Source organism: Meles meles, chromosome 15, assembly GCF_922984935.1.
Source record: "Meles meles chromosome 15, mMelMel3.1 paternal haplotype, whole genome shotgun sequence".
NCBI classification, from domain to species: domain Eukaryota; kingdom Metazoa; phylum Chordata; class Mammalia; order Carnivora; family Mustelidae; genus Meles; species Meles meles.
In genome coordinates this window covers 51,395,370-51,414,403 of record NC_060080.1, presented here as the reverse complement: position 1 = coordinate 51,414,403, position 19,034 = coordinate 51,395,370, and the positions used below count along the sequence as shown (strand labels likewise).

The 19,034-nt window shown below is 42.3% G+C and overlaps 1 long non-coding RNA gene and 1 pseudogene across 1 annotated transcript; both read right to left on the bottom strand.

The window, feature by feature from the left end:
• Positions 1–3: 3 nt before the first annotated feature.
• Positions 4–19,028, bottom strand: LOC123926020. The gene is made up of 4 exons (XR_006815141.1): positions 18,719–19,028; positions 16,455–16,590; positions 3,904–4,024; positions 4–413 (listed from the first exon to the last, which is right to left on the bottom strand). It is a non-coding gene; the product is annotated as an uncharacterized LOC123926020 (long non-coding RNA).
• Positions 7,768–8,399, bottom strand: LOC123926019 (annotated as a pseudogene).
• Positions 19,029–19,034: the final 6 nt, after the last annotated feature.

The following is a 19,034-nucleotide window of genomic DNA, read 5'->3' as shown; positions in this document are numbered from 1 at the left end:
GGCTCCCCACTAAGCAGAGAGGCCGATGCGGGGCTCGATGCCACGACCCCGAGACCATGACCTGAGCTGAAGGCGGAGGCTTAACCCACTGAGCCACCCAGGTGACGCTACATAGTATATCTTGAAGAGGACCCAAGTACAGAGGAATCACTGTGTACTAGCAGCTGCAGTGTTCTAATGCTGGCCGGGGCCACGTTTGCTCATGTGTGAGAAGCAGCAGACCAGAATGATGAAAAGCAGATTCTGAGGCCAGACTAGAGACCAAAGGATTATGAGATCAAGGAGATCTTCCCACCGGGGCAGATTATGGCAGGCAAGAAGGGGTCTGGACTTGACGCAAGTGAAAAACCTCCAGATTCTGCGGCCACCTTACAGAGGTCATACAACAACACAGTGTCGGGTCACACCTAGAGCTGAAAAAGACCAAGGCAGACAGACATAGTATTTTTTATATGCACACAACAAGAATGGAGAAAAAATACTTTTCAAAGCATTGGAGAAAAAATAATTTAAAAATAACTTAAACATATTTTTATTATAAAAGAAACCTTATTATGCTTTCTATAGCAAAATGGTAAGACCATTTACCATTTGTATGGATACCATTTGTATGGCTCCCAATAGTATCTTGGGAGGTCAGCACTGGGATAGGTGTGTGATGCAGGGCACAAACCTTTAACCCTTCTGAGCCCTAGCTATCTCTTGATGGGAATAATAGCATGTCCTCCATAATGAAAGGTTAACTGAGATAATGACTGTTTTGCACTGAGTCGCTGGTATATGATGCTGATATTACAGGTGATTGATATAGGTGGATAAGAAAAGGTAGTTCCCTTCTGGTTTTTCCTTTGGGGTGCATACTTTGAATTCATTGAAATCCTTGGTTTATAATAATGTCTATCAGTAGTTGCAGAGAACGTAAAAAATGTACTTCTGGGGATGCCCATGTGGCTCAGTCGGGTAAGCATCCGCATTTAGCTCGGGTCATGATCCTGGGGTCCTGGGATCAAGTCCCACACTGGGCTGCTTGCTCAGTGGGGAGCCTGCTTCTCCCTCTCCCACTCCCCCTGCTTGTGTTCCCTGTCTTGCTGTGTCTCTCTGTCAAATAAAGAAATAAAATATTTTTTCAAAAATGTACTTCTGGGTTGAGAATGGATACTTCAAGACCATCTGGATTCAACAATTCAGAATATTTCAAAGATTGAAAGAAAACAACATATCCCTGCACTTGCACGCCCACCCACACTTATACAGACCCACACTTGTATATCCACACACTATACTTGTACACACATCCCTACACTTGTACACACACCCCACCCTTGTACACCCATATCTGAACACGCATACCTATGCACAGCCTTACCCTTGTACATGCACTACACACATAGGTGTAAGCACTTCACAACTGGTCAGTGACTCCTATCAACCAGCTATCATCCTCAGAAGGGATGTTCCCAATCTCATCCTGGCTATGTAGGGGTGGGAACTTCAGGATTTTGAAGATTATGTCAGCTCTTATGGCAGTGGGCTCTAACCTACGAGGAAGGGTGTATAGTGACTCTCCTTAGAGGGGCACAGTAGACAAATTGGAAGGAAAATAGGGCCGACTGCTCAGACAGTGGGGCAGCTAAGGACTTTCTGAAGGACAAGGTAAGTAAGAGATGTATATTTTGCATTTTCTTTTAGTATAAATTGTGTATTCGTTTTTTAAAATAACTAGCTCTACTCTTTTTTCTAATTAACTCATCTCTGCACTTATTTATTTACTCCTATCTTAAGGATTTGTTGTTTTGGGGGATGTCTGGGTGGCTCAGTCAGTTAAGTGTCTGCCTTCAGCTCAGGTCATGATCATGGAGTCCTGGGATTGAGCTCCACATTGGGCTCCTTACCCGAGGAGTCTGATGCTCCCTTTCCCTCTGCTCCTCCCCCCAGGCTCATGCTCAATCTCTGTGTCTCCCTCTCAGATAAATAAATAAAAATCTTTTTTTAAAGGCTTTTGTTTCTCTAAAATTCTAAGTGGAGTAGCCAGTAAATTAAATTCTCTTTGTGCCAGCTAACAAAAGCATTTAAAGCCACGAGTTTATAGCTGAAAACACAGCTTTGTCCATATACCTGAGCATTGATATGTTATTTTCTTATTTATTCTTTTTCTAAAGATTCTGGTATTCTAATCTCAATTTTGCTATGACTCTAGGGCTGTTTAAAATAATTCCCTCCCCCCCTTTTGTGATGTTCAAGTGGCTGGGTTTTCTTTTGCTTTGACATATTTATTGGTTACAATAGCTACAGCATATAGTCTGTACAATTTCTGCTTTGGGGGATTTTTTAAGGTTTCTTATATGCAATCAATTTTTAGGAATATTTATAGCTGATCTGCATTTCACAGGCTAAGACCTAGATTTGGCAAAACAAAATGTAATTTTATTTTTCTGTGACAAAACTTGTCATCTTTTGTGAGTATCTATTACTCCCAATGGCCATTAAAACAATAAAACCCATCAGTCACCCACAAATATTAGTTACTTCCAGGCAAACTCAGCTATTTCTGTTTTTTTTCAGGAATTTACCAGTCATTTAGGGTTTCTCCCTTCCCACCTTCCCACAGCAGGATGCATCTAAGACGTGAGTGGGGGTGGGGGGATGGGGAGAGGGTACTTTGTAGCATTAAGGGAAGGTCTTCTGAATGCTGGTCCTTTCCTGCCCACTATGGCATCCCTAGAGATCATCTTCTCCCCCCCCAGGCCTGCCACCTGCCAGGGCATACCTATGCATACATTAGTTTCATAGCCTGTCTCCCTCACTTCCTGGCTTGGGACCCCAAGTCCACTTGTACTCTCCCACCCTCTCCCGCCCACTTTCGTGAAAACTTCCCATCCTCAGGTCCTCCAGTCCTGATACAGTCTTGACACCTCTCGGGGCCGCCTGTCCGTCCACCCCAGAGAATCTGCACTTTGGGACCTCACATCCCTAACTGGGGTTACGGAGAGGGCAAAGGGCAGGGCCCCTTCTCCAGAGAGCACGCAGAGTCTGATCCTCAGGCTTCCCCAGTTTTTCCAGTGTGTGGCTGCACGACGCCAATCCCCCGGGTCTCGGCTGCGCTTTGGCGCCACCTAGTGGCGGCTGCACAGCTCGGGCGTAAACCCTGCCTGGGGTCCTGGTGCTGTTGCCGCGGATCTCCGCATTGCCGCGACTCCCAAGAGAGCCCCCCTTTCCAGAATCCGCCCGGATAGATGGCGCCCGCTTTGTTGGGTGATCTGGGGATACTGGGGAGCGACAATAGCGAAGACAACACCTTTTGCGGCCCGATTTCCAAAAATAAGGTGGCCTGTGTTTTCACGGCCCAGCCTTCCCTCCACCCCCAACTCCTACCCTAGCAACAAAAACGAACGACTTCAACTCTCACCTCAGCCCTTGGAGAATAGAAAACAGTCACCACGGGCGGCAGCAGAATTCGCAGGGTGTCGTTTTTTACTCATTAGCCCTCTACGTATTATGAGAACTTGAAAGGCGGTGATAACCCCACTCTGTAAATGTCTGATTCCCCCTTCCCTGACAAATGGGGGATCGGGATGCTGAGTGCTGGGGTCAGTCAGAGGGGGCGGGAACTAAGGCGGCAGCAGAGGAGGGAGACCCAGTCCCAAACCAGTCCACCCAGCCAGGACACCAAAGCAGAGGAAGGAGGTGGGAGAGGGGAATAGATTCCCTATTTTCCGAAAGTATAGTCCGTGCATTCCCAGAACCCCTTTCCTAAACCGAAAGAAGCAATGACTAGGTCCTAAAAGCAAAAATCCTCTTCAGATTTCCTTCCGTTAGGAAAACAGGTACTGATGTGGGTCACTTGTAAAAGTGAAATGGGGTAAAGCCACACTCCCAGATTGGAGGGAAAGGGGACACCGGTACCTCAGGGCGGTGGGAAGAACCTTCAAGAGCCAGGATATTCAAAGCCAGCCAGCCAACAGGAGACACCGCTGGAGGGGTTTCCTGAGTCACAGCGGTAGCGAGCGTTCTCGCCCAGAATTGCCTGTGAGAATATGCGCACATTTAATTCTTTCTGCTTAAATTCATTTTGTCTGACATTAAATTTACTAGCCTTTTTTAGAGCCACAATTTTAAACAATAAGTTTTGTTGTGGGAAAATATGGCAATTTGGGGAAAATAAACTTCATATATTGGCTCTATCTATCCATCTATCTACAACGAGATTGCTGTTATTTTGTGTGTGTATGTGTGTGTGAAATAGATAGATTCCTGTTGTTTTCAGCCACCCAGTTTGTGGTAACAAATTACCACAAACTGGATGGTTTAAAACAACAAATTCAGTCTCTCACAGTTATGGTGAGTGAAAGTCTAAAATCAAGGTGTCAGGAGGACTACATTCTTGTCGAAGGCTCTAGAAGAGATTCACTTCTTGCCTCTTCCAGCTTCTGGCGGCTTTAGACATTCCTTGACTTGTGACTACTTTTATCTCTGTCTTCCTATGGCGGTGGCCTTCTCTGCAGTTTGTGTCTTCTCTTCTGCCTCCTACAAGGACACTGGGGCGTTGGATTTGGGGCCCATGGGGATAATCAAGGATGATCTCCTCTCAAGATCATTAATTTAATTATTTCTACAGCTACAAAAATCTCTTCTCCAAATAAGGTCATATTACAAGTTTGGGTATTAGGATGTAGACACACACCCATCACATTCTTGCGCATTCTCTTCAGGTGTTGGTTATGCGCATAAATAAAACTTTTAGAACTAGACTTAATCCACAGACTCTATACAGTTTATATTCAATTTTTCCATAGCAAGTTTCTCAGGCTTTAAATATTGATCCAAAACACAATTACTAATGGCTGCATCATAGACCATCTTAAATGTGCTGTATTTTATTTAACTGTTCAGCTAATATTGAGCACTCATGATTTTTGGTATTATAGATAAATGCTATAGTGAACAGACTCACAAAAATCTACTTTCTAAAAGTGTGGAATGGACAGTTTGTTGTTTTTTGCCACTCTGAATCTATTGCCCCTTGTTCTGATAAACTACCTCAGTTTTTGCTGTGGAACTAAACCTTCCCTATTGGCCATCTGAAACCATCAGTGAAAATGCACGGAACTTTTCTAGATTTAAAAAAAAAAGACATGAAACCTGACCTAGGTTAATTTGATGCTCTCTCCATGGCAACTAAATCTTAAGCAAATGGCAAGACCTAAAACAGCTGTAGCTGAATCATCCTATACCTGATTCATTCGTTTCTGTTACCTGGTTCAGCAAGCAACCCCAGAGCCACCTGGGGTTTCTGCCCTTTTTGGACCTGTTTTTCAGCTTGATCTTTCAGGGCTATAAATCAAATCAAAAATATATTTGTTTGTTTGTTTGTTTTGTTTTTTTAGATATATTTCTTTACTTGACAGAGAGATCACAAGTAGGCAGGCAGAGAGAGAGAAGGAAGCAGGCTCCCTGCTGAGCAGAGAGCCCAATGCGGAACTCCATCCCAGCACCCTATCATCATGACCTGAGACGAAGGCAGAAGCTTAACCCACTGAGCCACCCAGGCACCCCATTTTTTTCTGTTGTATCTTGTCTGAATTGATTTCTGGTTTTTGCAGACACTTGGTTCATTTTTTTTCTTTTTTGCTTTCTAATAAAATATTTAGTGATTATAAATTTTCCTCAGAGCACAATTCCATTGGTGTATAAAGTAGTGTTCTCACTATTATTATTTCATGAATGGACTTATATGTCTTCTTTGAACTGCGTTATTTGGGAATGTGGTTTAGGAATTTAAAGTGATTTTTTTTTAAAGAAAATCATTTTATTACATTGTGTTAAGAGAATTTTGGAGATTTATGAGATCATTATGTACATGATGATTTTTGTAAATGTTCTTTAGGTCATTAAAAAATAGGTATTGTCTATTTGTGGATACAAATGCCCCCCTTTCTCTCTCTTTTCACACACACACACACACACACGCATATACACAAATGGTATAGCTAAAAACTGAACTCAGTGAAGTTGCAGGATACAAAATTAACACATAAAAATCAGTTGTATTTCTATATACTACTAGCAAAAAGAAATGAGAATTTCCAGAAAGAAAATTAAGAAAATAATTCCATTTAAAATAGCACCAAAAGAAAATGCTCAGGAGTAAAGTCAACTAAGGAAACACAAGACTTTTTTTTTTTAAGATTTTATTTATTTGACAAAGAGTGATATCACAAGTAGGCAGAGAGGAAGGCAGAGAGAGAGAGAGGAGGAAGCAGGCTCCCCTCTGAGCAGAAAGCCTGATGTGGGGCTCGATCCCAGGACCCTGGGATCATGACCCAAGTCGAAGGCAGAGGCTTTAACCCACTGAGCCACCCAGGTGCCCCAGGAAACACAAGACTTATGTACCGAAAGCTACAAAACATCGCTGAAAGAAATTCAAGGAGACCTAAGTAAATGGAAAAATATCCCATGTTCATAGATTGGAAATATACAGATTCAATGCAATCCCTATCAAAATCCCAATGGTATTTTTTTTTTTTTTTTTTGACAGAGAGAAATCACACTAGGCAGAGAGAGAGAGGAGGAGGAAGCGGGCTCCCTGTGGAGCAGAGAGCCCGATGTGGGGCTCGATCCCAGGACCCTGGGATCATGACCTGAGCTGAAGGCAGAGGCCTTAACCCACTGAGCCACCCAGGTGCCCCTCCCAATGGTATTTATTTGGTCTTTTTTCTTTCCCAAAAAGTTAAAGCTCATCCTAAAATTTCTATGAAATTTCAAAGGACTCTGAATAGCCCAAACAATCTTGAAAAAAAAAAGAACAAATTTGAAGAACTCACAATTCCCAATTTCAAAAACTTACTACGAAGCTATAGTCACAAAAACAGTATGGTACTGGCATTAGGATAGACATACAGATCAACAGAATAAAATAAAAAATGCAGAAATAAATCCTCACATCTCTGGTCAATTAATTTTTGACAGGTCAATGAGGAAAAGGTTGATCTGCTCAAGAAAGTATTTTAAGAAAACAGGATATCCACAGGTAAAAAAAAGTTGGACCTTTACTTCATACCATATACAAACTAATTCAGGATGGATCAAAAATTTAAATTTAAGAGCAAAAAGTATAAAATTCAGTTGTGCAATGATCATCACAATCATTTTAGAACACTTCTATCACCCCCAAATAGTTTGCTCATGACTATTTGCAGCTAATTCTTGCTTCCATTCTTGGTCTTGAATAAACATTGACTTGCGTTCTGTCTCTATTGTTTTGATCTTTCTAAAAATTTTACACAAATAGAATCATACAAGATGTAGTTATTTGTGTCTGGCTGCTCTCATGAGGTTCACCTATGTTGTAGCATGTATCAACACTTTGTTCCTTTTCTTTGCTGAGTAGTAGTCCATTGTGTGACTCTGCCACATTTAGTTTATCCATTCACCAGTTGCTGGACACTGAAATTGCTTCTAGCTTGGGCTATTGTGAATAATGCTGCTACGATTGTTTCCAAACATGTCATTGTACAGACACAGGTTTCCATTTCTCTTGGGTAGATACCTAGGAGTGGAATTGCTGAGTCGACCTCCTAGATTTTACTATCAACAACTACTATAGTTGCTTGCATACATGTCTATCCAACTAGTCAGCCCTCTATCCTTCCATTAATCCATCTAAATTTTTGGATGCATTTGGGGGGGGTACCAAATTACTTTATTTGAAGGAATGGTACAAATGAAAGAAGTTAAGTAGATGTTTTGGCACAACTTATAGAAAAGGTAAAGGTAACCCCAACATGCATGCACAGCCTCAGGGACCAGGTGGCTCTGGGAAGACAGCCTAAGGCTTAGCTCTCACTATCACTGTTTCCCAAGGTGTGCTTGTCAAAGAGATACTCTGCCATGCCAGATTCGGGGGCCCCCATCTTGCGCAGGTTGGTTATGTGGTCACCCAATTCTTTGATGGATTTCACCTGCTCATTCAGGTAATGAGTCTCAATGAAGTCACACAAATGGAGGTCACTTTTATCAGTGGCCAGTTTGTGCAGTTCCAGTAGTGACTGATTCACACTCTTTTCCAAGTGCAATGCACACTCCATTGCATTCAGCCCGTTCTCCCAATCATCACGGTCTGGTTTCTTGATATCCTGAAGGAAGAGTCAGCCACCTCGTTGGTTCTGCAGCTTCATCAGTTTCTCAGCATGTTCCCTCTCCTCATGAGATTGGTGGAGAAAATATTTGGTGAAGTTCTTCAAAGCCACATCATCGCAGTCAAAGTAGTAAGACATGGGCAGGTAGACGAAGGAGGCGTAGAGCTCCAGGTTGATCTGGTGGTTGATGGCGGCCTCCGAGTCCTGGTGGTAGTTCTGGCGCACCTGCGAGGGGGTCGCCGACGTCATGGCGGCGGCTGAGGAGAGGCTGCGCGGCGCTGGAGCAGCGACAGGGGGCCTTGGAGCGGTCAGAGGGCGCTGTGAGGAGATGGCAGAGGGTTGGCTCTGAGCGGCCGGCCGAGGCCAGGGGACGAGCGCCGGGTTCCGTCCAAGCACTGTTGAAGCCCGCGGCGACTCTCAGCAGAGATATGGATGCATTTTTTTAAAAAGATTTATTTATTTGAGAGAAAGAGAGAGAGAGCATGAACAGGGGGAAGGGCAAAGGGAGAGGGAGAGAACCTCAAGCAGACTCCCCTGCTGAGCATGTAGCCTGTCTCAGGACTCAATCCCATGACCCTGATATCATGACCTGACCCAGCAGCTCAACTGACTGAGCCAACCAGGTGTCCTTTTTTGGATACACTGGATCAGACATAAGAACATATCTACCTAAATTCAGGTAATTGTTTAAAAGAAACTATGGGTTAATAAGTGGATCGTTATTTTTTTAGAATCGTTTTAGGTTTACAGAAAAACTATGGGCTGTGAAGTTCACATCCAGCTTCCCCTATTTTCAATATTTTGCATTAATGTGGAACATTTGCTCACAACTAGTGAGCAACTAGTGCACACAACCAGTGAGCAAATTATTACTATTTCCTAAAGTCAACCTTTATTCAGATTTTAGTTTTCACTTATTCTTTTTCTGTTCCAGGATCCCATATTACATTTAGTTACTACATCTCCTTAGTGTCCTTTTGACAATGACAAGTTACTCAGGCTTTCCATGTTTTTGATAACCTTGCCATTTTTGAGGAGTATTGTCCAAGTATTTGGTAGAATGTCCTCAATTTGGGTTTGTCTAATGTCTTTCTCCTGATTATATGGGATTATGGGTTTTGAAGAAGACCACAGAGTAAAGCAACATTCCTATCACATCATATCCAAGGTACATGGTATCAACATGATTCATGATTCATGTTGACCTTGATCTCCAGGCTGAGGTAATTTTTGTCAGGTTTGTCCACTATAATGTTACTTTTTACCCCTTTACATACCATACAATTTGGAAAGAATTCAGTATGCCTGGCCCACACATAAGAAGTGGGGAGTTATGCTCCGTCATCTTGAGGTAAAGCATAAGATGGAGCGTAACTATTCCCTTGAGGTATCTACATAAGTTGTTTGGAGTTCTTCTGTATGGGAGATTTGTCTATTCTCCTCCATGTATACTTTTATATATTTAACCATTTATTTATGGCATATGGACTCATGGATAATTATTTTACACTTTGGGTTATAATCCAATACTACTTGGTATTATTGCTCAATTTGCCCTGCTTTGGCCACTGGGAGCACTTTCAGTTGTGTCTTGTGTCTCTTTGACACATTCCTCTCATTTTAGGTGTTTTTATTTTTTAAGCATTTTTTTGTTTGTTTGTTTTTTTTTCCTTTCAGGCACTACAAGTTGCTCCACGCTATTTCCTACCCCAGTTTTAGAATCAGCCATTTTCCAGGGAGCCCTGGTTCTTTTTCTAGGAGAATGGAATGAGAAATGAAGATGTGGGCACTGGGTATGCTCATCTCTACTGAATATCCAAGAAGCAGACGCTTCTTGACTGTCTCAGAGGACAGAGCTTGGAAATATATGCAGATAGTATCTGTAATTTTTTGTCTATTTATCTCTCTGGATCTATATTAAGCTAAATGAGTACATGTTGATGTCGGCAATGTGAATCTATCATCCCATGGTTTATTCTAGCCTCCTCCCGGCTCTTGTTTATCTGTAAATTCCCACTCCAACAGCAAATTTCACGTATGAAGACTGAGTTGATTACTTCTTCAGCAGTTTCCGGCAAATAAGCTCCCTTTTTTTTTTTTTTTGAAAGACTTTATTTATTTATTTGACAGAGAGAGAGAGAACAAGCAAAGGAATGGGAGGGAGGAGCAAAGTGAGAGGGAGAAGGGACAGACTGTCTTTTTCACATTGGATATTCTTTCCTGCTTTGTCAAAGATTAATTGACCATGTAGTTGGGTGTAGTCTTACCTGTTTTTTGCTTTTGAAAGAGGGGGCTGGTTAAATACACTGTGGTACTTCATTATACTTCGGTGTATAATATAAAGCTGTAAAAGTGAATGAAAATTTCTCTATATACTGATGTGAAAATTGAATGAAAAGGCAAAGCGAAGAACTGGAAAGAAGTGTATACTGTTACATTTTGCACAATAAAAAGGGGGAAATAATATATATATGTATACATATATATACACACACACTTAGATTTTCTTACACTCACATATTAAACACTAGAAAAATCCCAAATAAATTATAAAACTAGTTAACTATAGAGGACAGAGAGGGGGGTTGGTGTGGAAGTGAATATACACAGAGCATACCTTTTTGTATTATTTTGACTTTTCAAAGCCATGTCAGTGTATTCTTTATTCAAAAGTAAATAGATTCTTAAATGATACATAAATGTACTAAGAAAAAAAAGATTATATTAGAATTTTAATCATTGTAGACTTGCTTGGCATTTTAACATTCATAACATTAAACAAACTAATGTTTAGGACTCTATTTAACTTTTGCTATTTAATTTTATTTAGCTTTGAGTCTTTCAAGAAAAAGTCCCCTTTGGGAATTCTTCACATCTTGCAAGGATAACTTACAAGAAGAACATCAACTTTGCCACCCCAAAAGTTCATGAGGTGGAAAACTATAAAATTATGTAAAGAACATCCATGCTGAAACAACTTTGACCCAGATATAACTAAGAATATAGACTATGAATAAAAGGAGAAAGTTTCAGAGAAAAATGAGACACCCTAAACCCTTTCTGTTCTTACGAATCAAGTTACAAAACAACAGACTTCGTAAAAATACTTCAAGAGCATAATCTCTTCTACTTTTGAGACAAAAAAATTGAAACATAAAGCTTGACAAAATTATTGCCATGGACTGCCAACTATTTTGAGTGGTAGAAGATGGAGGATTTTTGACATTTGATGAAGACACAAACTGCCTTCTATAAAATATGTTACTAAAAACAGTTTTTACAGTTAAAGTCTGCTGTGTAGATGAAGGTTAATAATATTATTAAATATGCTACTTCTGTATTCTGTACCTCAGATACTTGAATATGCAGAAGCAAGCAGAAGTCTTTTTAAAAAAAATAAGATATCATCATAGATTGTTGGCAATAAACAGAGTAGGCCTTCTACAAAGCAGGAAAGAATATCCAATTGGAGAAAGATAGCCTCTTCAATAAACGGTCTTAGGAAAATTGGACAGCAACATGCAAAAGAAACCAGACCACTTTCTTACAGCATACACAAAAATAAGTTCAAAATGGGTGAAAGACCTACATGTGAGACCTGAAACTATAAAAATCCTAGAAGAGAACACAGGCAGTAAACTCTTCAACACCAGCCATAGCAACTTTTTTCTAGATGTTTCCTGAGGCAAGGGAAACAAAAGCAAAAATAAACTATTGGGATTACATCAAAACGAAAAGCTTCTGCACAGCAAAGGAAACAGTCAACAAAACTAAAAGACAACCTACGGAACGGGAGAAGATATTTGCAAACGGCATATCTGATAAAGGGTTAATATCCAAAATACATAATGAACTTATAAAACTCAATACCCAAAACCAAATAATCCATTTTTAAAATGGGCAGAAGACATGCACAGACATTCCTCCAAAGAGGATATGCATATGGCCAACATACACATGAACAGATGCTCAACATCACTCATGATCAGGGAAATGCACATCAAAATCACAATGAGTTTTTACCTCACACCTATCAGAATGTCTAAAGTCAACAACACAGGAAACAAAAGGTATTGGCAATGATGTGGAGGAAAAGGTACTCTTGTGTACTGCTGGTTAGGAATGCAAACGGGCACAGTTACTGTGGAAAAAGGTATGGACAGTCCCCAAAAAGCTAAAGATAGAACTACCCTATGATCCAGCAATTGCATTAAATAGGGTATTTACCCAAAGAACACAAAAGCACTAATTCAAAGGGATATACACACCTTTATGTCTATAGCAACATTATTAAAATAGCCAAGATATGAAACCAGCCCAAGTGTCCATTGATTGGTGAATGGATAAAGAAGATGCAGTATATATACACAATGGAATGAAATCTCACCATTTGCAATACATTGGGTGAAGCTAGAGAGTATAATTCTAAGTGAAATAAGTCAGAGAAAGAAAAATACCATATGACTTCACTCACATGTGAAATTTAAGAAACAAAACAAGCAAAGGGAAAAGAGAAAGAGAGACAAATCAAGAAACAGATTCAAATTATAGAGAACAAATGGATGGTCACCAGAGGGGTGGTGGGTCAGGAATGGGTTACATAGGCAATGGGGATCAAGGAGGACGCTTGTCATTATGAGCAGTGGGTGATGTATGAAAGTATTGAATCACTATATTGTATACTTGAGACTAATATAACACAGTATGTTAACTAACTGGAATTAAAATAAAAACTTGAAAAGCTGGGGCGCCTGGGTGGCTCAGTGGGTTAAAGCCTCTGCCTTCGGCTCAGGTCATGATCCCGGGGTTCCGGGATCGAGCCCCGCATCGGGCTCTCCGCTCAGTGGGGAGCCTGCTTCCTCCTCTCTCTCTGCCTGCCTCTCTGCCTACTTGTCATCTCTGTCAAATAAATAAATAAAATCTTAAAAAAAAAAAAATAGGGGCGCCTGGGTGGCTCAGTGGGTTAAAGCCTCTGCCTTTGGCCTCAGGTCATGATCTCAGAGTCCTGGGATCGAGCCCTGCATCGGGCTCTCTGCTCAGTGGGGAGCCTGCTTCCCCTTCTCTCTCTGCCTGCCTCTCTGCCTACTTGTGATCTCTCTGTCAAATAAATAAATCTTTAAAAAAAAAAAAAGTGTTTAAAAAAAAAAACTTGAAAAGCCAAAGACAAAAAACACAACAGCTAGGACTACATCAAACAAAGAAGCTTCTACACAGCAAAGGAAACTACCAACAAAATGTAAAGGCAACCTAGTGAGTGGGAGAAAATAGTTGCCCTTCATATATTTGATAAGGGGTTAATATCCAAAATATATGAAGAACTCATACAATTCAATAGCAAAACAAAAAACAAAACAATCTAATTAAAAAAAGGGCAGGAGAGCTGAATAGGCATTTTTCTAAAGAAGACATACAGATGGCCCACAGATATAAGGAAAGATGCTCTGTATCATTAATCATCAGGGAAATGCAAATCAAAACCACAATGAGCTATCTCCTCACACCTGTTAGAATGGCTATCATCAAAAGACAAGAAACAGCAGGTGTTAATAACAAGAGTGAGGATGTGGAGAAAAGAGAACCCTGTGCATTGCTGGTAGGAATGCAAATTGGTGTAACCACTATGGAAAGGAATATGGGGGTTCCTCAAAAAATTAAAAATAGGACTACCATATGATCCAGTAATTCCACTTCTGGGTATTTATGCAAACAAAACAAAAATACCAACTTGAAAAGATATCTGCAGCACCATGTTCACTGCAGCATTATTTACAATAGCTAAGATATGGTAACAACCTAAATATCCATAGATAAACGAATGGATAAATATTATTCAGCCACAAAACAAAAGAATGAAATCTTTCCATTTGCAACATCATGAATGGACCTCAAGGACATTATGCTATGTGAAATAAAGTCAGACAGAGAATATAAACACAGTATAATCTCTCTTATACGTGAAATCTAAAACAAAAACAAAAACAAACCAGAAACAAAACAAACACATAGATACAGAGAACAGACTAGTGGTGAGATGGAGGTGGGGAGAAATGGGTGAATTCTTTTCTTCTCTCTCCCTCTTTCTCTCTCTCTTTTTTTTTTTTTTTTCAGTTTAAGTACCTTGAAAAAAAAATTTTATCCAAAAATTCCTAAGTCCAGGCCTGTGGGACACAGGCATGAGTGTTTTTGTCATTCCCCAGTGACTCCAATGTGCAGACAAATTTGGGGATCACTGTCCAGTTATAAAGGGATTCTATGGGTTGTGTTGTCCCTGAAATATTACTGCTTGACATAAGACTGGCAGGGGCGCCTGGGTAGCTCAGTCAGTTAAAAGCGACTGCCTTCAGCTCAGGTCATGGTCTCAGGGTCCTGGGATGGAGCCCCACAGCAGGCATCCTGCTCAGTGGGGAGGCTGTTCCTTCCTGTGCCTCTGCCTTTCCCCCTGCTCGTGCTCTCCTTTTCTCTCTCAAATAAATAAAATCTTTTAAAAAAAGAAAAGAAAAGAAAAAGACTGGCAGTGTATGTGTGTGTTGGGGGGAGGGGGGAGTTGGCAGATAATCATCTTTGTTAGAAAAGGAAGATTTTCCAAACTTTCTCCTAGTCCAGGTAAACCATGCTGTCCTTGGGGGCTATTTCCAAACAGGTCCTTTTAGAACAGCAAGGTTTAGGAAAGGCTAGATCTGAAAATATCTGGAAGCCTTAAGTTACTGCTACTTGTTGGAGAGTCTATGTTATGTGAATGGAGGTCTCAGTGTTTGGATTCCGCACAGAAGGTACGTGAGGATCCACACTCAAAGAAGGTAGCAGGCACAAAGCTGTTTATGAAGGATAGTACGCCGTCAAGAAGGGAGTGCGGGCAGGCCCAGAGAAGGCAACTGCACAGGGATTCAGGGCGTCTTTTTCTTTTTATGTTTGCATAGGTTATTGGTCACAGCTAGGGCAGTCTCTGACTGAAGTTGTTTCAAATCATCTAAAGGGATGCCTTCAATCGGTTGGGAGGGGTAGCGTTTGGAGCTACGAGGTTCCTGCTGGAACTGTCATGGCCGTCTTCCCCTACAGCAGTGGGGTTGTAACCGTGATGTAAATATAGGACAATGAAGCTGTAGGTTACCCAAGGGCAGAGGTGGAAGAGGAGAGGGCTTGCTCTGCCCCCATGGCTCTTGGCCTGTTGTCTTAGAAGGCACAAAGTCATGTTGTGGTGTCCCCAGCCTTCTAATGTGCAATGTTGTGCCCCTAGGCTTCTAATGTGTAACCTCTTTATCACCATCCTTGCTTCCAACTCACTTCTAATTAACTGCCTACTCTAACGATAACATTTAAAATAGGCATCCCATTCTTTTTTTCTTAAGGAGCATTCTAATTTAATTTTGAGTAAACTAGGTTTAGAGAGATCAGAAGTTCCCCATTATGGCCATTGTTGTTCTTAATTACTTTTGGTTAAGTCAATCTATTTAGTTATAAATGTGCAGGCAGAGGGACCATAGTTTTGTTTTTGTTTTTAAAGATTTTATTTATTTGACAGACAGAGATCACAAGTAGGCAGAGAGGCAGGCATAGAGAGAGAGGAGGAAGCACAGAGCCCGATGTGGGACTCGATCCCAGGACCCTGGGACCATGACCTGAGCTGAAAGCAGAGGCTTTAAACCCCTGAGCCACCCAGGCGCCCCAGAGACCATAGTTTTTAAACATAAAACCAGCCAGAGTCCCAGTAAGGGCATGCCAGAGGTGGTGGGGGAGGGGGCAGTGGGGGTGGCAGAACCCTCAGAGCATTTTGATGACTGTGATCCCATTTTGTAGAGGTTTTTCTCTAGGGCAAAGAGAAAAAATCCTGAACAGCACAGCTGCATCAGAAACAGCCCGATTCCAGGGGCACCTGGGTGGCTCAGTGGGTTAAGCCTCTGCCTTCAGCTCGGGTCATGGTCTCAGGGTCCTGGGATCGAGCCCCACATCGGGCTCTCTGCTCAGCGGGGAGCCTGCTTCTCCATCTTTCTCTGCCTACTTGTGATCTTTGTCAAATAAATAAAATCTTTAAAAAAAGAAAGAAAGAAACAGACCGATTCCAGAAGGAATCAGACTAAAGGCCAACCCAGTTCCAGTAGGAACAGTCTGGTTCCAAACAGGAGTCTGATAGAAGGCTAGTGCTACTCCAACAGGCACAGCTCCAACAGGAACAGGAACAGTCCCCAAAAGAAGTCTGACAAAAAGCCAAATGAGCACTCTCAGAGAACAAAAAAACAAACAGCGAGGCCTTTCAAAACATCCTAATAAAGCCTGGAGAGTGCCACACAAAGTACAGAGCTCAAAATCCAGGAGAAAACTTACCTCAAACTCCAGGGTCAGCCAGAAAGCAGTAGGCGCCCAGCTGACTCTGTGGCCGTGCTGGCATGTCTGTTCACCAGCCTTGGAGTTGGTGGGGGTCTTCTTAGCATTCCACTTCTAATCACCAAGTAACATTAACCTTAAAAAACAAAACTCAGTTATTTTGCCAGCAAAAATGGGTTAATTTGGGAATAGCAGAGAATCACCATCCAGAGAATGCGCTCTTCTACAGAACATCAGGTAAGTCACCCCCACAGAAGAGAGGAATGCTCTTTTCTAGAGGAAAAGGGGAAGTTGGGAACTTATACACAGAAAGCCCACTAGAGCAGACTGGGAGTTCAAAGCAGAGCGGCCATAACAGTTCCAGCAACAACCTTGTAGGGCCAATGGCTTTTCATTGGCTGAGTTCTTGCCGTCTCCCATTGGCTGGGCTGTTACCAGGGCAGGAGAAAAGTCTTTCTTCCTCCTGCTAGAATAATAAAGCAGTATCCCAGTGCAAGGTCTTTTCTCCCCTTGTGTCTGTAAGTGATAAGTAATAGGGCATAAGAGCTCACCCTGAGGGCCTCCCAACTCCGTTCTACAGGAGATTTCTTTTTTCTTAAAGATTTTATTTACTTATTTGACAGAGAGAAAGCAGAAGTAGGCAGAGCAGCAGGTAGAGGGAGAGGAAGAAGCATGCTCTCTGCAGAGCGGGGAGCCCGATGCAGACTTGATCCCAGGACCCTGGGACCATGACCTGAGCTGAAGGCAGCCACTTAACCGACTGAGCCACCCAGGCGCCCCTCTTTTTTTTTTTTTTTTTTTTTTTTAAGCAGATTTCCTTTTTTAAATTTTCACAGGGCATACTCTAATCTCTGCCATTGTTGTAGGAAGAACTCTTAAAAAAGGTTAGGTATAGGTACTGGAGAACCAGCCAACACACCCAGAAGAGAAAAACATGGTTTTAGAGTCATTGTATAATAGCAAAAGTAGTTGCAATAAATATTACAATTTTCTGGCTTCCGATTCAAATTCAGTTTTACAGACTTTCCCCTTACCTTCCTTCGATTTATACCTGGTCTCTTTAACACTGAAAAGTGGGGCTTCTAACAACATTAACATAAGTACTTTTTTTTTTCGCTCCTACTTTTCATCAAATAATTTCAAAATAATACTGTGCATATTGACAATAAATCTACTAAATGATGTTTAAGATTTCTTTGCAGTTTCATTTGTCGTTAGAGTATGTTCCCGGTGCAATCTGAACTGCACATATTACAAAAAGTTTGCAATAAGGGCACCCATGCTAACCAGTAAGAAACTTTCCCTACAAGCTGTTTTGTTGTTGATATGATAGCCGACACAGCGCCAGCAAGCAAAACGCTTTTCTTTTTTTTTTTTCTGGAGCCTTGAAAGGCAACTTTGCTGTCTATCCTTGGAGACAGAACAGCCTTGTGAGGACTTGGACCGAGTTATCCGAGGTTACTTCCACCCTTACTAGACTCTGAAGGGTCTCCTCGTTAAGATTCTCATCTTCCCTCTCTTCTTGAAAAAAACCGGAAATGTGGGTTTTCTGAAGTACAGGTCTGAATCAGATTCAGCTGATTACGTAAACCTGAAGCGTAGCCGGGGCACAAGCGAGCAAGGACAGTTGGCTCAGAGGGTCCCAAACAGACCAGGGTTGGCCATTCACCGCTGACAAAATCCAAAGGCAGAGAGAGGAGTGGTGGTGAAACCAGAGAGGAATTGATTTCAGGGAGGCCAACACTGAAAAAACAGCCGGCTAATGTGTCAAGAGACTGTCTTCAAAGTGCCAAATATACTTCCAGGTTTGTATAAGGGAAGTGTAGGACAAAGGTCGGTGGGTACCGCAGATGGGCAGTGAAGGTCAAACCAACCATTGTCTTGAGGTCGGGGACTTTCCATTGCCCGAGTTCACAGATAAGCTAGAATGAAGTTAAGCAGAAAGTTGAAAGACAAAAGTAGTAGTCGCAGTCCTCTTTTAGAAGTTGAGAGTCGGTGCAATTGACGCTGGGAAAAGTGTAGCGTGAGTGGGTGCAGAAATCCGGGTAACACAGACCTGTAAAAGCAGGTGGACCCCGAAAGCTCAGAGGAAGGGGAACCGACTGGAGTCGCCCTGAGTCTAGAAAGGGAGAATAGGTTTTTACATCACTTGGAGGAGCCACTGCGGTGCTCCTAGAGGGTAGTTCCCGTAAAGCTGAGAGCGATGAGTTCCCAGAGCCCTAAAGGGACAGACGCCGCATTCGGGACTCTTGCTGGCCACTTACAGGGGTGCCCAGCACCGAGCCGGAGGGCCTGGCCTGGAGGAGGATCCTCGTGCAATTAAGGTGGGCTGTGAACTTGAGAGTCTGAGGCGCCCCTGCGGGGGAATGAACGTGCGGCAGTGCGGGAAGGGGTGCGGGTGGCGGTGGTAGAACCACCGCAGGCCCAGAACTGGGCTAGGATTCCGGGTGGAGGCCGCGCCCCCCGACGCGCTAGGTGCAGCCCCTTCGCGCAGAGACCGCGCAGGCGCCTACGCGTCCGCCCCCTGGAGGCCACGGAAAGTGGCGCCCAGCAGTCGCCACCGAAGCTTTCGGTCCCCGC